At 46.9% G+C, this 19,344-nt stretch overlaps 1 protein-coding gene across 8 annotated transcripts in view; it reads right to left on the reverse strand.

The window, feature by feature from the left end:
- huwe1 (HECT, UBA and WWE domain containing E3 ubiquitin protein ligase 1) overlaps positions 1-19,046 on the reverse strand; it is a 269,110-nt gene extending 250,064 nt beyond the window's left edge. For 7 of the 8 annotated variants that reach the window (XM_041179576.1, XM_041179574.1, XM_041179571.1 and 4 more), the window contains exon 1: positions 18,993-19,046. The gene's annotated coding sequence lies outside the window, so the exon portion shown is untranslated. Of the gene's footprint in view, positions 1-17,780; positions 17,799-18,992 lie in introns of those variants that run through there. The other variant, XM_041179570.1, reaches the window with a different exon arrangement.
- Between the last annotated feature and the right edge of the window lie 298 nt (positions 19,047-19,344).

Genomic DNA, 19,344 nt, shown 5'->3' on the forward strand with positions numbered 1-19,344 from the left:
AGATTGATCAGATTTCTGCTGGCAACTGTGATGGAGCCAGGGCGTGTAAATGGAGGCAAGATACAGATCAGCTATTATCTGTCAGGCTCGATGGGCTGAATGGTCTGCTCCTATGTTTGGAGTTGACAGAATTTCTTACTAGATTCACTCCTTTAGCGATGCTTGTTTTGTGACAGCCCCAAGACAAACATAAGTGGGACTAGCACTGAAGATCAGATGTTGCTAAACGTTTGAGGTTTGAAGGGGGGATGCATAGTGGGGTGGCGATTTAATCCTCTGCAAGAATCACTGCAGCTGGAGTTACCACTCCCCAAACAATCGCATGCGATTGAAATTGCCTTTTGAGTGCTCCTCTACCAGCAGGTCAGTGCTGCTTCCCTGCACCGCACCGTGCCTCAACAGCCACAGCTCTGCTCTGCCACTCAGTCGCTTCAGGTTTAAGGAAAGCTGATGCAGCCTACGCCATGTCCATTCCCTCCCCACCCCACCGCTGTTACAGTCTGAGCTTCCAGGCCGTGCAACCCTGCTGGCTTCTCAGCTTTGCACTGCTGCTGAGTAGTCTCCTACCCTGGTACCTCACTTCCTGGATCCCACACAAGCTGCTACTGCAAATGATTCCCTTGTCCTTGGGTACTCCTACCCTTCCCCTTTTTACAAGCTATGAGAACATAGGAAACAAGAGTAGGCCATTCAGCCCCTCGAGTCTACTCCCCCATTTAATAAGATCATAGCTGATCTGATTGTGGCCCCAGCTCCACTTTCCTGTCTGCCCCCATAACCCTCGACTCCCTTGTCAATCAAAAATCTGTCTAACTCAGCCTTGAATATATTTAATGACCCAACCTCCACTGCTCTCTGGGAAGAGGATTCCATAAACTAACAATCCTCAGAAAATATTCCTCACCTCCAGCTTCAATGGGAGATCCTTTATTCTGAAACTGTGTCCCCTGGTTCTAGATGCCCCCATGAGGGGGAAACATCCTCTCAGCATCCACCCAGCACCCCCCCCAAAGAATCTGAAATGTTTCAATAAGATCACCTCTCAAACTCCAATGAATAGTGGCCCAACCTGCTCAACCTTTCATCATAAGGCAAACCTCATCATCCCAGGAATCAGCCGAGCGAACCTTCTCAGAACTGCTTCCAATGCGAGTCTATCCTTCCTTAAACAAGGAGGCACAAACTGTACACAGTGCTCTCGGTGTGAAGGTTAAAGAGTTCCATTATTTTGAGAGCTTAAGAATGAGTTGGAGTCAGAGGGTTTTTAACAGAGGGTAGAGGAATTGGGGCAGAAAGGGTTTTAGAAGCCATGGAGTTCAAGAAAGGTATGTTTACAGGTCATAATGGTCAAATAGAGATTGGATGGCTGAAGTGAGAAGAATATATAATATTGGGTGCAGCATGTGGGAAGGGGCTTCCCAGATCCAGGAGCACATTGCTCCTTTCCTCAAATAACCCTCAGGCCTTGCAAACTGCTCCCCTCCTCCCGCATCCCCAGCCTCTCCAACTCAACTGCGTTGCCTCCAAAATCCAGCGTTTGACTCGCCCCAACCTCTGCAAGTTAACCAGCAATAATCCCACTTCTATATTTAAAAAAAAACAAATCTTAGCCAATAGTAGCTTTCGTTGGAAGAGCGTAGGAGCATCACAAGGTGAACATAAAGGTTCTGCAGAGCAGAGTGAGAGCGGCTACTTTTATATAGCTTATTCTTTGCTAGCACACTGAAACACAAAAAAGTTCTGCTGCACTGACATTCAGGTAATAGGGTCCAAGAAAATATATTACTCAGAAGACATCACCATGGGCTGAAAAAGCAAACTTATTGCTTCACTCCACTCCACGCTTGAGAACAGGTCCACCATTTTGCACAGGCTCACGTTCTGGGAGCAGCTCCCAACGCAGGATAACCAGTTTGGATTGTTGAAACAAAGAACGTACAAGGTCAGAACACAGTGGTTGAAGATCAGAAAATTGCCCTGGATATAGCCCAGACCATCAGAAAAGTCTCTCCTTCTCTCTGCCCTCATGGCCTATCCTCAGTTCCGCTAGAAGGAAAGGGAGCTTGACCTGTCTCCATCAAGATCCCAGTGGATACCAACCACCGTTCAGTACCAAGCTGCACAGCAAGGGTGAGGATAGATGGTGTGGGATCTGCAAGCATAGGAACAGGGGAGAGGCCATTCAGCCCCTCAAGCCTGTCCCGCCATACAATGAGATTAGGGCTGATCGGCGGCCTAACTCCGTATACCCGCGTTTGCCCCTTGCTACCTTTTGTGGATAAAGCGGACTAATCCAGAAGCAGGCAATGGTCAAGGTGTTGTGCCGGAGACACTGGAGGCTCCAAGGGAGCCTGACACTGCACCTCACCCCACACAGCTGCAGTTACATTCCACCATGTTAAACCAGTAACAAATGCAAAGTCAAACATTCAACTGTCAGCACAGACATCCTTCAACAGGCAAAGAAAAAAGTCGTGCCAACCCTCAGTGCAGTAGTTGCCAAATGGCAGAGATGTTGAGACTAGATTTTTTTTTTCAATCCTTCAGCCTTACCAACACTGTGTGAAGTATTGTAGCTTCCACTGGTGACGAACTACTAGTGGCACAATCCTTACAAGCACATCCAAAGTAGCCATTTTTTAAAATCCATCCTTGGGACATGGGAACGGGTGGCAAGGAAGGCATTTGTTATCCCAGCCCCCAGATTGGTGGCTGGGAGAACCTTCTTCAGCCAATGCCCTCCGCGTGGTCTTCACCTGCTGTGCTTCTGATGGAACCCGGTAGTTTGGTTGGTCACTTTAGAGACGGCCAACATCGGTCTGGGCCTGGAGTCTCACACAGGCCGAACCAGGTAAGGGCGGCAGATTTTTCAGATTCCCTTCATGGCCTCGTCCCTCCCCATCTCTAACCTCCAAGATTTTTGTGCTCCTCCAACTCTGGCCTCTTGAGCAGCCCCAATTTTGGCTCTAGCACTGGTGGTCATGCATTTAGCTGCCTGGGCATGAAGCTCGGGAACTCCCGCCCTCAACCTCTCCACCGCTTAAAACTGATCCCTTTTGGCTACCTGTCCCAATATCTCGTAGCTCGGTGTCTAAATTTTATTTGCCGATGCTCCTGTGAAGCACCTTGAGACATTTCATTTCATTAAAGGCGCTCTTTAAATGCACACTGTCATTGTTGCCGACAGCCAGAAGTAGGCGATAAGTGGAAAAGTGAGCAATAGGTAAACAGGTTAGGGCGCTAAACACATCATCAATTATACAGAAGAGAAGAGCATCTGACACCCAAGTGTCTCATCACAAAGATGATTTTTTAAAACTGGCTAAACGATCAACACTCTTTTGATGTTTACCTCAACTGCCCCGCACCCCACCCTGAACCACAGGAAATATTGGATTTCATCAGCTGTGCCAGCATTGGGGTTACCAGCTCAGGCACACAGCAAGCCTCCTTAATCAAATCATTCTGAACTGCAAGTATTAACCCAAGGCATTTCTGATGTTAATCCAATTCACTCTGCTGGCCCACTCACCTCATTCTAACCAGCATGCAACTAAATTCAAATAGAATCAGAACGGTCAGAGCGCAGAAGGCCCTTCGGCCCATCGTATCTGTGCCGGCTCTCCAAATGAGCAATTCACCCAGTGCCATTCCCCCACCCTCATCCCGTAACCCTGCACATTCTTCCTGTTCAGATTAACAATCCTTCTCAAAAGCCTTGATTGACCCAGCCTCCTCTCAGACAGCGTGCTCCGGATCCTAACTAGTCACTGTGTGAAAAAGTTTCTCCTCACATCTCTGTCGCTTCTTTTGCCAAGACCCTTAAAATCTTTGTCCCTCTGGTTCTCAACCCTTCCAACAATGGCAACAGTTTCTCCCTATCTACCTCTAACAAGCGAACAATCTCTGCGACGGGATGGTCAATCTCCTGAGGTATTGCTTAGCAAGTTGCTAGAAACTTATTGGCAACAAGAACACAAAATACAGGAATCACTGGAAGGGACAGTAGATGTGAGGGGTTTCAAGCTCGCAGGGTGCAAGGATCAGTGCTTGGGCTTCTGCTATTTACAATCCAGATCAATAGCTTAGCTGAGGGAACGGAATGTGATGCATTCAAGTTTGTTGACTAGACAAAGTCAGGTGGGAAAGTAAACTGGGAGAGGGTGCAAAGGGATTTAGTCAAGTTAGGGGAGCGAACGAGGTAGAAGAATACAATGTGGAGACATCTGAAATTACCGAAGTTGGTAAGAATAATAGAAAAGAGTCACACCCCCTCCCAAAAAAAGACAACAAAAAGTTAGAGACGTGTAAATGCTGACATTCAGAGGAGGATTCGGGTGTCCTTGCACATGAATCAGGGCAAGTTAACACGCAGCAGAGCAACCCATCAGGTAGGCAAAGCTTTTATTGCAAGAGGATTAGAATATAAGAGTAGGGAAAGTCTTATTCCAATTGTGTAGGGTTTGAGGCTACACCTGGAGTGCTGTGTACAGGTTTGGTCTCCTTACTTAAGAATATATCTGCCATACAGGGCGTGTAAGGAAAATTCAGCAGACTGGTTCATAAGAACACAAGAAACAGGAGGAATAGATCATCCGGCCTGTCGAGCCTGCTCCCCATTCAATCTACTCATGGCTGATCTTGGGCTTCAACTCTACTTTCCTGCCCACTGCCCATACCCCTTGATTCCCTGAAACACCAAAAATCTGTCTATCCCTTTCCCAGTTGAAGAGTACATCCAAGGCTGGGAGAGCGCTAGGTTTTTGGGCACTCGGGGAAGCGAGGGATAGGGTGGGAAAAGTGGAGTTGAGGTTGATGAGCCGTGATTTCATTGAATGGCACAGCAGGCCCAAAGAGTCAAACAGTCTTATTCCAGCTTCTCGACTGTTCTGACGTGAACTCAATTTCCCAGGGTCAACTGGAAAAGTAGCGGTTTGTTTTTGGTACTAGGGAGTGCAATACGCACAAGCTTCACGAGCTGACCCTGTGCCGATAAATTAGATGCAGGCTATTTTACGTTGACTGGAGCTTAATACACATAACAAAACATACTGTTCTGCTTTTTTTAAAAAGAAAAAGGAGCGCCACCATGAGTCGGCAAGGCAACAAAGTCTAAAGGAAAACTAGCTCAGGTCTTCGTTTCACTGTTCAGGTAGGGAACTTTGCCACAGCAAAATGCTCATCATGTTTTGACTCTGGGTGGGGAGGGCCTGGGCATCAAGTCAGAAGCTGCCTCCTTTAAAGACTGCTTTGCATGTGATTAAAAACATGACAATTGGAGTGCCTGGACTCTTGGCCTGTGTGGCTGCTCTTCCACACACGACGAGAGCAGGAAAGGCAAAATTAAAGGTTTGCCCCACTGCAGCACCCGTCACCCGCGCGACCCGCATTTCTGTCCTTCCTGCTCTCCCAACATGTTTTCCAAACAGAGTTCACCAAACGTAGCCCTGAGTTGCCACGCTATCTGCCCAAACCACACACTCCCCACAAACAGACAAAGCTTCCGGACAGAAAACAAAACAAAAACCTCAGCATGCACAATTCTGAACGCTGCATATTAACAATGCCGAACGTTTGGAATGATTGCCTGTTCAGTAGAAAACGAAAACTTTGGATGCCAGGTCAAAGGGGCCATTCTAACGAGCGTGATGCAAACTTAACTGCTTTAGATATTCAGATCCCCGAAAGGTAACCTGGAGTATTTAGTGAAACCACTGATTCACCAAAACAAAGAACTTAGGGTAGGCACAGACTTACGGTAGACATTTTCAAAGGTGCTGACAAACCGGTTCTCAAATTTCAACAAATCCTTAAACCTAGCAGATGGGTAAGCAGCAGGTTGCACCAGTCTCAGGAATACTGTGGATTCTAGCCCCACTTCAGTGGCATGAGCATGAAAATCCCAACTGACTGTCCTAGCACGGTACTGAAGGCCGGCATCCAGGGATTGCCACACCATCGGAGGGGCCTCTTCGAACAAGAGGTGGATGGTTAAACATCCCATACCACTGCTCCAAAGAACAGACCAGTTCTCCTCTGTCTTGATCAATATTTACTCCTCGATCAGCATCACTAAAAGCAGATTATCCGGTCTTTTTTTTTTATTCTAGGCCAGCATTTATTGACAATCCCTGTTCAGAGGGCATTTTTTAAGAGCCATTCACATTGTTATGGGTCTGCAGTCCCATGTAGGCCAGGTAAGGACAGCAGATTTCCTTCCCTAAAGAACATTAGTGAACCAGGTGGGTTTTTGCGACAATCGGCAATGGTTTCATGGTCACCATTAGACTTTTAATTCCAAATTTTTATTGAATTCAAATTTCACCATCTGCCGTGGTGGGATTCGAACCCCGGTCCCCAGAGCATTACCCTGGGGCTCTGGATTACTAGTCCAGCGACAATACCACCATGCCTTTGCCTCTCCATCATCATCACATTGCTGGTCTGGGAGCTTGCTCTGTGCAAATTGGCTGCCCCGTTTCTTATATTTCTTTCATACGAGCGGGGAGCACAAGTAGGCCATTCAGCCCCTCAAGCCTGCTCCACCATTTAATAAGATCATGGCTGATCTGATAGTAACCTGAAATCTACATCCCATCTACCCCCGATAACTTTTCACCCCCTTCCTTACCAAGAATCTATTCACCTCTGCCTTAAAAATATTCAAAGACTCTGCTTCCACCGCCTTTTCAGGGAGAAAGTTCCAAAGACTCAAGCCCCGAGTGAAAAAATTTCCTCTCATCTGTTTTAAATGGGCGACCCCTTATTTTTAAACTGTGAGCCCTAGTTCTAGATTCTCCCACAAGAGGAAACATCCTCTCCACATCCACCCTGTCAAGAACCCTCAGGGTCTTTAAGAGGCAATTTGATTGAAACCTTTCTCTTCTGAACTCCAGCAGATACAAGCCTAACCTGTCCAACCTTTCCTCATAAGGAAACCCGCCCATTCCAGGTATTGGTCTGGTAAACCTTCCCTGAACTGCTTCCAACACATTTACATCCTTCCTTAAATAAGGTGGCCAATGCTGCACACAGTACTCCAAATGTGGTCTCACCAGTGCCCTGTACAACTGAAGCATAACCTCCCTACTTTTGTGTTCAATTCCCCTCGCAATAAATGATAACATTCTATTAGCTTTCCTAGTTACTTGCTGTACCTCCATACGAGCCTTTTGTGATTCATGCACGAGGGAACCCACATCCCTCTGCACCTCAGAGCTCTGCAATCTCTCACCATTTAGATAATGTGCTTTTCTTTTATTCTTCCTGCTAAAATGGACAATTTCATCTTCTCCCACATTATACTACAGATCTTTGCCCACTCACTTAACCTATCTATATCTGTTTAAAGCCTCCTTACACCCTCTTCGTAACTTACTTTCCTGCCTATCTTTGTGTCATCAGTAAATTTAGCAACCACTCCTTCATCCAAGTCATTTATACTAATTGTAAACAGTTGAGGTCCCAGCACTGATTCCTGTGGCACGCCACTCATTACGTCTTGCCAACCTGAAAAAGACCCATTTATGCCTGCTCTCTGCTTCCTGTGAGCGATAAACCTTCTATCCATGCCAATATGTTATCCCCTATACCATGAGCTTTTATTTTTGGCAATAGCCTTTGATGTGGCACTTTATCAAAAGGACTTCAGTGACTGAGGAGCACTTTGGGATATCTTGAGGCTGTAAAAGGTGGTAGAGAAATGGTTCTTGTTTTGCTGACAGGTGCTGAATCGGACATGTTTCTTCTTGGTCGCAAATCTACCTTTACCCGTTCTCGAGAGAGATCCAGAATGGGGTGTGTCCAGAGCAGAGACATCCACCTCATTGAACCAGAAATGCCTGTCATATCAGTTGATGCTGCATTGCAGCTCATCACCACCTTCTCAAGGGGCAATTAGGGATGGGCAACAAATGCTGGCCTAGCCAGCAACGCCCACTTCCCATGAAAAAATAAAAAAAACCCTCGCTCAAAAGGAAGGCAAGTACAGATGTGGGAAAGCTGGGGGAATGGGAATTAAGAAAAGAATGAGCACCCAGTTGTGCTGGCTAAGGACAGATAAGAGGGAGACAAGAGTTGGAAGACAGGTACTGTTAGCGTTAAATGGAGTTGGCAAAGACAAGGTTGATTGTGGCAAAGCAGAACTTGCAGGTGAGGTCCAGATTTATTAATTTTCTGGGTGGGTTGGGGAACATAAGACATCAGTGAGGATAGGCTGACAGGGTTTAGACTAAGATGAAGGTGTTGCTTGGGGAGCACAGTACAAGTCAAAGCTATATCCCAACATTCTGACACCACAGCCCCGCGATGCAGCATATTTCAACTTGCCAGTATGTACACACTACTGCTTAGAGATTACATAACGTGTTCACCCTACTGGAAGTCACTTCCTTACTGCTGCTGCTCACCGTGGTAGCTGAAGTACCTTTACACGAGGTCCAACTAGGCGATAATGGGGACCAAAGTAAAAAAAAAGCAGTGACCAGAAAAGCAAAGCCCAGAAGTGTACAACCCAGATTTGATCAGTCACGTAACTTACTTCAAACCAACAATTTAAGCAGAGTATAAATTTAAAGCGATTTAGAATTCATCCTGATGTGCAAAGGCACAACGGTGTGACTGTTTTTTTTTGGTCAACACACAAGGGAGTTTACATGACAGTCCGACCTACTGTTCAATGATTTGGTGCGTCAAATTAGATCCACAAAGCGCGGTATTTAACCTGCCAATCCCCCAGGCTTCATAAGTCCCTAAAAATCACTCGGTAGACCCTGTTTGCCCGAACAAGCTCACTTCCGGAGGTCAATTACAAGCCAGTTGCTGTGGGAACCAGTGGTTACAAAACTGTAGGGAGATATCGATGGTCCCCAATCCACTTGAGACCAGTTACCACTGCAATCTCATGGCTGTGGGCATTAGGGCCGTTGTTGCTTTTTTCTTAAACCATCTTTAGCAACGACCTAGATGCTGATGCTGGGAGAATAATCCACAAGTTGACAGACGATACAAAGGGTTGTGCAAGTGTTAGGATGGTGGAAAGGAGCAAACCATTCAGATCTCAATGCCTTGAGGGAAATGGCATTGAACTTAGATAAGGCAGCATCTTGCCTGAGGAAGAGACCAATGCCAGATATACATACACCTTACAAGGACAAGATCGAGCCAGTTTTAGACACTTCAGCTTCGCAGATAGGCCTAAAAAGCTACATCCACATACTTTACTGGGGCAATAACCGATGCAATTTGTTTCAGGTCTAAACAATAATGATGGGATGAGATGGTGTTTACATGTTTATATATCCTTTCAATTGATATGGTGGAGAGAACCAGGGGGTCACATCTATAACTTACACAAGGGTAGAACTAGACTCGATCTCAGCTGATGGCTTTTTCCTAGGAGGTTAAATGATCGATGGAATCAGTGTCCAGCTCATGCAGAAATCAGGTCTTACCTACAGTGGGTACCAAGACACGGCCTACTTGTTTTCCTGGACAATGACACTCACCTTCACCTCTAACGTGCCTACGGCCAACTGAGGAAGAGAGTATTTGAGGAGCAGGATTTCGAACCTGAGATGAAGATCATGGTTTATCGAGCAGCAGTGATCTCCATGCTCCTCTGTGCTCCAGACTTGGACAATCTACAGCAGACATCTCAGTGCACTGAAGAGTTAGCAGCAGTGGGGGACTTGGCAAGATCTTCTGAATCCAGTGGCAAGAAAAGTCAGCCCAACAGCAGTTGCCAAGCCATCGTCCCCAGCAGAGGTGTTAGTCACTCAAAACCAGCTCCACTGGGCGGGACACGTTCATCATGCGCTCACACCGGACTCCCGAAGCTGCTGCTCCACTCGGAACTCGGTAGTGGCGGGAGTCTCCCAGGACGTCCTCGAAGAGGTCAGACATCACCACCAACTCAGGGAGGTCACTGGCTTGCGAGTGACCAAAACGGAGAAGGATTACTTGGGAAGACACTGAACACCTCGAGAGACTTTGGCAGGAACACGCGGGGGTGAAGTCGAGACACCAGAGGGAGTGCGCAAACCTCCAAACGTATCATCTGCCCAACCCTTCAAGCACCATCCGCCCTGCACATGGCACAGTCTGCAGATCGAGCATCGAGTTCTGAGCTGACAAGAAATCCATCAAACCAGAGTAGGAACAAGTCACCCTCAATCCCGAGAGACTGCCTAAGAGGAAAGAGGTCTCCTGTGCAGTTCTGATCACCTGGGTTTGGGGGTGTGGCAGCAGGGGGGAAAATTTCCCCTCGGTTCCTCAGCAAGCAATTAGCAAAGTGGGAAGGCAAATGGAACGCTGCTGTCTATCGCAAGGGGAATGGAATATAAAATTAGGGGTGTTTTGCTACTGTTGCAAAGGGTGTTGGTGTGACCACACTTAGAGTAGTGTGTACAGTTTGGTCTCCTTATTTGATAAAAAGATATAATTGCATCAGAAGTTCAGAGAAGGCTCACTCGATTAATTCCTGGGATATCTTATGAGGAAAGGTTGAGCAGGTTGGGCCTATATCCATTGGAGTTAAGAATAAGAGGTGACCTTATTGAAACACATAAGAACATATAAGGGTGGACGCTTCCCCTTGTGGGAGAGATGAGAACTTGCGCACTCAGTTTAAAAATTAGGGGTCTCCCATTGAAGATGGAGATGAGGAGGAATTTCTTCCCTCAGAGGGTGATCAGTCTGTGGAATTCTCTCCCCCCAGAGAGCAGTGGAGGCTGGCTCACTGAAAACATTCAAGGCTGAGTTAGACACGATTTTTGATCAACGAGAGAGTCAAGGGGTTATAAGGAGTAGATGGGAAAGGAGTTGAGGCCACAATCAGATCAGTCACATCTTACTGAATGGTGGAGCAGCCTCAAAGGGGCCGAATGGCCTACTCCTGTTCCTAATTCATATGTTCGCATCGTGACTTTCTAAATCTGCTTTTTCACCTCTCACAGAAGATAACATGGCTTATACTAGGCAAAGATTGTCTGCTTCTTGATTCATCAGGCATCACAACTGCATGGAATAAGCTGGACGGACCAATGGGTCTGGTTGTGTTCGACATTTACTTATGTCTGTATATCCAGGAGTTGGGTCTCTACATTTTTAACGTTAATGTTCCCAGGTCAATAGGCAGCCAGCCCCTCAAAGTGTTCTAACCATCACCAGCATTCAGCTGCTTAAAGCCTAGAAGTCATACACGTCTGCTTTCCTGCAGTTACAAAACAACGCACAGGCAGCAAATCATACCACTCCTGAAGCAAACCTGGCTATGGCTACTTTAGATTACAAGAATGGCTAAAAGTCCATAAGTATGTCATTGGCTGTAAGGGCATTTGGGACACCCTGAGTTTGTGAAAAGGGCTATGGATATGCTAGTCTTTCGAACGACACTGCCCTAGCCAGCTCCAGCATGACAAGCTGTGTAATCCTCATTCAATAAATCTTTGGGGGGGGGGGGGGGGGGGGGGGGGTGCTTGCAAGGTTAAAAAACACAACAAATGTGATGACAAAAGTGACGGACTTGCCATAAACACCTAAGATGGTTTCAGGGTAGGCCAACTGTCGCACCACCCACTCAGGATACAATAGACTCGTCCAGTGGCCTCACAAGCCTTAAAAGGCTGCGAATGCCAGGTCAAACAGAACTTTCAGCACTGAGGTTGGTAGATTTTTGTCAAGTGAGGGCACCAAGGGAAATAGCGGGCAAACAACGTTGAGATACAGGTCAAGGCTCAATGGTGGAACAGGCTCGATGGGCTGAATGGCCTCCGACTGCTCCTGTGTCCCGAGTGCTTCAAGGCAACAGCAGACCACTGCTTTCAGGGGGCAACTGGAAACGAGGGAATTGTCGTGGCCTTGCCAGCGGCATCCACATCCGGAGAATGAATCAAGTGCCTGCAAAATAACTGGTGCAGGAAATCACCCCACGAGCAAATGCTTGAAATGCGCTCGTGTCCGTGAGATAAACCAACTGCAGTAAACGGCAGCCTCAATGCAGAGCTGTCAGCCCTGCATGGCCGAATGCACTTTCATTTTGTGCGGGGAGGCACCTCGATCTTGTGAGTGGTTGCCTCACTCAGGCAGTTGGGACCCCAGCACCCTTGTGAAAGGTGAGTCAGAGTTGGGGGCGGGGAGGACGATAACACGCCCCACTTCGTACCTTGCCAAAGCAGAGTTAATGTCATCGCAAATTCGCAGGTTGCAGGGGGAAGCAGTGGAATACAGTCAGAAGCATCAGAAATCCCTTTGCATCACATCACAGCAGAATAGCTTCTTGCTCTCAAGCAGCCAAGTGCTGACCAATTTCAAAGGTTTTACACAAGTTTTTTTTTATTATTCATTCAAGGAACGTGAGCTTCGCTGCCCAGCATTTATTGCCCATCCCTAATTCCCTTCACAGAGGGGCATTTAAGAGTCACCCAAGTTGCTATGGATCTGGAGCCACAAGTAGGCCAGGCCAGTTAAGGACAGCAGATTTCCTCCCCTAAAGGACATTAGCGAACCAGATGGGACAAGTGTTAACTCTTGGGTGGAAACAAGGACTGCATTTATTGTCCATCCCTAATTGCCCCTTGAGAAGGTGGTGGTGAGCCGCCTTCTTGAGCCGCTGCAGTCCATGTGGTGTAGGAACACCCACAGTGCTGTTAGGGAAGGAGTTCAGGATTTTGACCCAGCCACAGTGAAGGAACGGCCGATATATTTCCAAGTCAGGATGGTGAGTGGCTTGGAGGGGAACTTGCAGGTGGTGGTGTTCCCATGCTGCCCTTATCGTTCTAGATGGTAGATGTCACTGGTTTGGTTGTCAAAGGAACCTTGGTGAATCACTGAAGTGCATCTTGTGGTTGATTCACACACTGCTGCCACTGTGCGTCATTGGTGGAAGGAGCGAATGTTGATGGTGGCGGATGGGGTGTCAAATCAAGTGGGGTTGCTTTATCCTGGATGGTGTCGAGCTTCTTGAGTGTTGTTGAAGCTGCACTCACCCAGGCAAGTGGGGAGTATTCCATCACACTCCTGACTTGTGCCATGTGGATGGCGGACAGACTGCGGGGAGTCAAGAAAACAACTGCCGAGCAATTTTAAGCACGTTCCACACAGTTACAAGACTGCAGCAAGTCTACTGTAGAGCCAATAGACCTTGCAAAGGCTTCACTAAGAGTGAAAGGACTCAAAAACCAGATAATGGGTACCAGCACTGACTAATTCAACAGAGTGATGAGCCCAGATCAATGCAGTTGAAATCTTGTTAGAGCTAATAGTACAAACTCGGTACTGCACCCCAGCAGTTCTTTGTAAAATCAGGTCATGTGGTTGAGTGCTACCGCATCATCTCACAAACTTTTTCTTTATTATATATATATATATATATATAAACTTCCCCATCTCTGACTCATGCTAAGGCCCAGGGTTTGACAAGCTGCCCACTGATGACTCATTCCCCTGGTCATTCATTTCCAAACCGAGAGAAGGCCATCATGGCCAAAGTATATTTTACACACACACAGACAAAGGAAGCCCTCATGATAGGGAGTGGGAATCCTGGTGGATTTTTCCTTCCCTGGCCCAGACGTGCGAATCCATCTCCATCCTACCTCCAGGGGCGTGAATCTGGGACTCTCCTGGTTCTACACTAAACACTGCACTTATCAAGGAACTGCTCAACTCAACTGATTTTCCTGACCAACTCGACGAGAGATTACGCGAAAGCTTTTTTCCCCAATCAATCACTGTCCAGGTCTCAACCAGAGCATTGTGCCCAACTAACCCATCTGGTTCACTAATGTCCCTTTAGGGAAGGAAATCTGCCATCCTTACCTGGTCTGGCCTACACGTGACTCCAGACCCACAGCAACGTGGCTGACTTTTAAATGCTCTCTGAACAAGGGCAATTAGGGATAAGCAATAAATGCCGGCCTAGCCAGCGACGCCCACATCACATGAATAAAACAAAACTCACGGCACCTCACTTTAGGTGCCAGCTGTGTCTCAAGTTGGAAGCACTCTCCGAGTCACAAGGTTCTGGCTTCAAGGTCCACTCAGGTGTGAGCACAAAAATCAAGGCTGACATTCCAGTGCAGTACTGAGGGAGTTCCACAACGTCAGAGGTGCCGCCTTTTGGATGAGCCGTTAAATCGAGGTCCCATCTGCTAGCTTGGGTGGATGTAAAAGATTCCATGGCACTATTTCAAAGAGAAGCAAGGGAGTTATCCCGGTACCCTGGCCAATATTTAGCCCTGCAGCAACACCACAAAAAGACAGAGCATCACATTACTGTTTGTGGGAGCTTGCTGTGTGCAAATTGGCTGCAGCACTTCCTACATTACAACAGTGACCGCACTTCAAAAAGTGACTTAATTGGCTGTAAAGCACTTTGAGACATACAGTGGTCGTGAAAGGCGCGATATAAGTTCAAGTCTTTCTTTTCAGATAGGGTCGTCAAAGCCTTGGAGAGGATACGGAGATTTACTACAATGGCACCAGGGGCCGAGGGACTTCAGTTAATATAGGGAGAGTCGAGAAGCTGGAGTGTTCTTCCTGGAGCAGAGATGGTTAAGTGGAGACTTAACAGAGGTATCCAAAGTTTAAAGAGTAAATAAGGAGAAACTGTTTCCAGTGGCAGCAGGGTTGGTAACCAGAGGGGGGGGGGGGTGACAGGTTGAAGAGACTCAGTAAAAAAAAAAACCCTCTGGCTCTTTTAAAATGCAAACAGTCACGATCTGGAATGCACTGCACTGCCTGAAAGGGTGACAGAAGCAGATTCAGCTGTAGCTTTCCAAAGGGAACTGGATAAATACTTGAAAATTGTTTCTTAAATTTCAGGGCTTGGGGGGAAAGAGCAAGGGAGTGAGGCCCATTAGGGAATTCTATCATAAGAACACAAGGAGGAATAGGCCATTCAGCCCTTTGAGTCCACTCTGCCAGTCAATGAGATCATGGCTGATCATCTCCTTCAGCACTATTCTTCTGCACTATCCCCGTATCCCTTGATGTTTTTAATATGTAGAAATCAATCGATCTCTGTCTTGAACATAATGACTGAGCCTCCACAGCTCTCTGGGGTAGAGAATTCCAAAGATTCACCATCCTCTGACTTAAAAAATTCCTCAGCTCAGTTCTAAATGACCTGCCCCTAATTTCTGAGACGCTGTCCTCTGGTTCTAGAGCCACCCATCTCCTCACCCACCCCAGCCAGGGGGGGAACCTCCTACCTGCATCTACCCTGTCGAGCCCTGCAAGAATTTTATATGTATGAATGAGATCACCTCTCATTTTTCTAAACTCCAGAGAATGAAGACCCAGTCTATTTAATCTTTCGTCATTAGGCAATCAAAGAGCTAGCACAGGCACAATGGGCTGAATGGTCTCCTTCTGGAGCGCAAGATTCAACTTGATCACCCAGTTTGCACATTTCTAATCAGCCGAGGGTGCCAAGTACATAAGGGCTGCATCCCAACTCAACAGAGGTCAACCTCAGTCACGCCTGCCTTGCATTTCCCAACAGTGCTTTGGGCACTGAAAATCATGAATAAATCTCAGCAAAGTTCACAAAATAAAAGACTTTTACAAAACCAAAATGATTTCACAGCCAAAAGGGACAACACCATATGGACATGCTGGCTCCTGAGGCTTCTTGTACTGCATCGTGCTGGGAGAAAATTCTAGAATGAAAAACACTCATTTGGAGGTCATGTAAGGTGACCACATAATTCGCCATCTAGGTCAGTGCTGTGCATCAGTGCCAGGTCAGTGATATGTGCAACGCATATCTCCTGACATTCTGCTCATTACATCGTCCCATTCTATCAGTTAATAAAAATGACAAGTCTACCACTTGGCACCCTGTTTAAGAGTTTACAACCAAGATACAGGTAGATTGTATTGCGTAAACCCCATTCTGGTCTGCTGCGTTTCGCCAAGGATAAGGGGCAGCCCCACAGGCTTGCTCCCAATGCAGCACTTCAGAGGTGTTAACTGGCCCTCTAACTTAATCTCGATCAAACTCCACTGCACTTGGGTAGAATCACTGGATTTTGGAGCTGATGTACAAAAGGGCCCTGCCGAGGGAAAAACGTTTTTGAGGGGCTGAATGCATGGGAGCCGACAGAAACGGTATTAGATGCATCATCAAGACAAAAAATGTTCATTTATATCTCGCCTTTCACACCCCGAGACTCTTCCACTGAAGTGTTAGCTGGCGAATTTGATACTGAGCCACAGATATGAGGGACAGGAGCCGGAAAGCTCAGTCAGAGAGGTCGGTTTGAAGGAGCAGCTTAAAGGGGGGAGGAGGAGGGGGAGGGAGGGAGGGAGAGAGAGAGAGAGAGAGGCGGAGTGGTTTACGGAAGGAATTCCAGAGCTTTAGGGCTCCAGGCAGATGAAGGAACGATGGAATCGGCGATGTGCAAAAGACTGGAATTGGGAGGAGTGCAGAGACCTCCGAGGGTTGCAGCTGGTTATAGGGATTGGGAGGACGAGCTACGAATGGATTTGAACACAAGAGTGGGAACATTACAAATCAAAGCATCGCCAGACAAGGAGCAAATATAGGTCGGCAAGGATTGGAAGGGCTGAGGTGGGGTGGGGGGTGGATGAGCAGAGCTTGGTGCGAGTTAGGTCGCAGGTCGTTGAGGCTTGGAAAAGCTCAAGTTTAGAGGGTGCAAGGAGGGAGGCCAGACAGCAGAACACTTAGATGGTCAAGTCTGGAGGTAACAAAGGTAACAATAAAAACTGCATGTGTGAAGACAGTTCAACCTCATTTAAATGCTGCTTCCACACACTCAACTCGAGCCTAGCTGGTTAATGGTTAGGCCACTAGCCTGTACTCCACGCCAATTTTCCAATGGGGCTGGAGGGAGATTGGCGAATAAAAACCACAGAATAAACTATCATTCAGCTGCTGTCATGTTGAGGAGTACACATGACTCTATAGACATGATCCAGCAGAGAAATGTGCTCCTCAAAACAGGCACAATTTTTTAAAAAATTAATCACCCTGGTAGACTGTCCCATATTTAGAAACGAGATGTTTCAAAAATCATTAAGCAAAATCATTCAGCCCCCAAGCAATTTCTACCTTAATGTCTGCAATTCAAAACCACGTGTAATTAAGAGGAAGTAAAGCCGAGACGACCTGTTAAAAATCCAAAATAAAATACAGCACTTAAATGCAGTCATCAGATTCTCCAAAAGACTTAAATCTTCTGCAACTATTTTATTTAAAAGAGACTGAACAGAAATCAACTTGTGCCATACCACATGAAACATTAATATAATTTAAAATCACAGCAGGGAGAAGAATGCCTGCATTTCAGAAAAGACCATTTCAATAGCTGTATCTAACAAGAGTATCTTCACTAATGCGCTTAAAAGGAACAGTTTTGCCTATAAAGTTATGTACACACACACACACAATGCTGGGGCAAAATCTTTTGAAAATGAAACATCAATTTTTCAAACACCTTCACACATTCTATCAGCTCACTGCAGGGGAAAATTACACCTTCCAAAACCAGCACTCCTGCAAAAAAAATGCTCTCCCAAAACCAAACTAATTATTTTTTAAATTAAAAAAAGGACATTGCTGCACACAGATTGACATCCTCTAGAACTGAAGCCAAAATATATCTCGATATTAGAACGCTTCGCACTTTTTTTAAAACGAGAAAAAAAGCTTCAGGTTAAAAGTAAAAAATAAACATTTTAAAAATAAACAAACAGTTCGTTTCCTCAGCATGCCTTTGCATTATCCCCCTTTACAACAAGCTTATTTTCTTTACCTCCTGGAAGCCTGGTGTGCCTTACGCCATTTGGATGAACATACAAATAGTTTTTTTTTTAAAACAGGAAAAAAAATCTCCCGTAAGCGTTTCAGATCTATACGGACAAAAGAGAAAGAAAACATATAGCACTGCGGGATTAGATGAGATCCATTCTCTTCTCTGCAAAAATATATATTAAAAAAGGCGCTGGGAACAGGAACTGTGGCGAGTGGCGGCCTGCTCCGGCGAGCAGTGTGGAGGAAGAGAGAAGGCTGTGTGTGTCAGCTCTTGGTGCTTAGTCAGTCCCTGCACAGGGCCTCAGGCTCCACAACCAGCCAACCAACCTTCTCCCACCGCCAACCGCCCCCCCCCCCAACCACCAAACATACAAATAAATATAGACACACATCGCCAGAGATTTTTTTGAGGGGGGGGGGGGGAGGGCTTCAGGGGAAACCCAATCCAAAGCAATTTAGTCCCCAACCTCTATTTTTTCCCTTAAATTTAAGGGATGGGGGAAGAATCGAATCCAATCCAAAGCAATTTACAGTACCCAACCTCTATTCTCCCCCCCCCACCCCCCCCAAAAAAAAATTCAGGAAAAGGGGTGGATAGGGCAAGGGAATCCAATCCAAAGCAATTTACAGTTCCTCCCCCGCCACTAAATGTAGGGGGAGGGAGGGAAATAATGGATAATAAAAGGGCAGACCTTCTCTGGGAGAGAGGCAGCTGGTGACTCCACTCCTCTTCAAGGTCCTTTATCTTGATTTTATTTTTTTTAAAAAGGGGCAGAAAATCCTCCCTCCCCCTTTTTTTTGAAAACTTAAAAACAGAAAACCCCCCCTCTCCTCCCAGAAACAAAAAAATTAAATTAAAATGGCGGGCCCTCCCCTCTCTTCCATTCTACAATTTACCTTTTATCTCTCCGATCTGTGCATTTCATGCTGTTAAATTGATTTTAAAAGGGGATTTTATTGGTATTTTCTCCCAAGGAAGGAAAGGAGGGGTTGGTTTTAAATAAAATGGTGGTGCTGGGGGGGGGGGTGGAAGGAGGGAGGGCGCTTTTGCTCTTATAAAATGGGCTCTGTTGAATGTTTTAGGGTGTTTGGATTTGGGCGAGGCTTTTCTTTCTGTTTCGTTTGAGTCGAGGAGGGGGTGACTGGGGGTGGAAAGGGGGGATTGAAGAAGAAAGGGGACGTTTTTCCCTCTCTCCCTCTCTCTCTCTCTCACCTGAACAACATCGGCCATGTTGTCGCCGCCGCCGGGATGCCCGGATGGCGGCCCCACTGCGCAGGCGTGAGAAGAAGCCTGCACTCGTTGTGGGGGGAGGGGCTGACGTCTTGTCCTCCAGTGCTGTCGCCGCCCTGCCGGACGTGTGTGTGTGGGGGGGGGGGGGGTGGGAGGAGGGCCGGCTCACGTGTGCGCAGACGGCAACCCCTCCCGCCCCGCCCCGCCTCCGCCTCCTGCCTTCGGTGGCCAACTGCGCAGGCGTGAGAAGGCTGTGTTCGGGTGACGCATCGGCCTCCAATGCTGGCGTCGCCCTGTCGGACGGGAGGTGTCACCTCCAGGTTCGCTCGTGCGC

Source organism: Carcharodon carcharias, chromosome 35 (genome assembly GCF_017639515.1).
Source record: "Carcharodon carcharias isolate sCarCar2 chromosome 35, sCarCar2.pri, whole genome shotgun sequence".
Taxonomy (NCBI): domain Eukaryota; kingdom Metazoa; phylum Chordata; class Chondrichthyes; order Lamniformes; family Lamnidae; genus Carcharodon; species Carcharodon carcharias.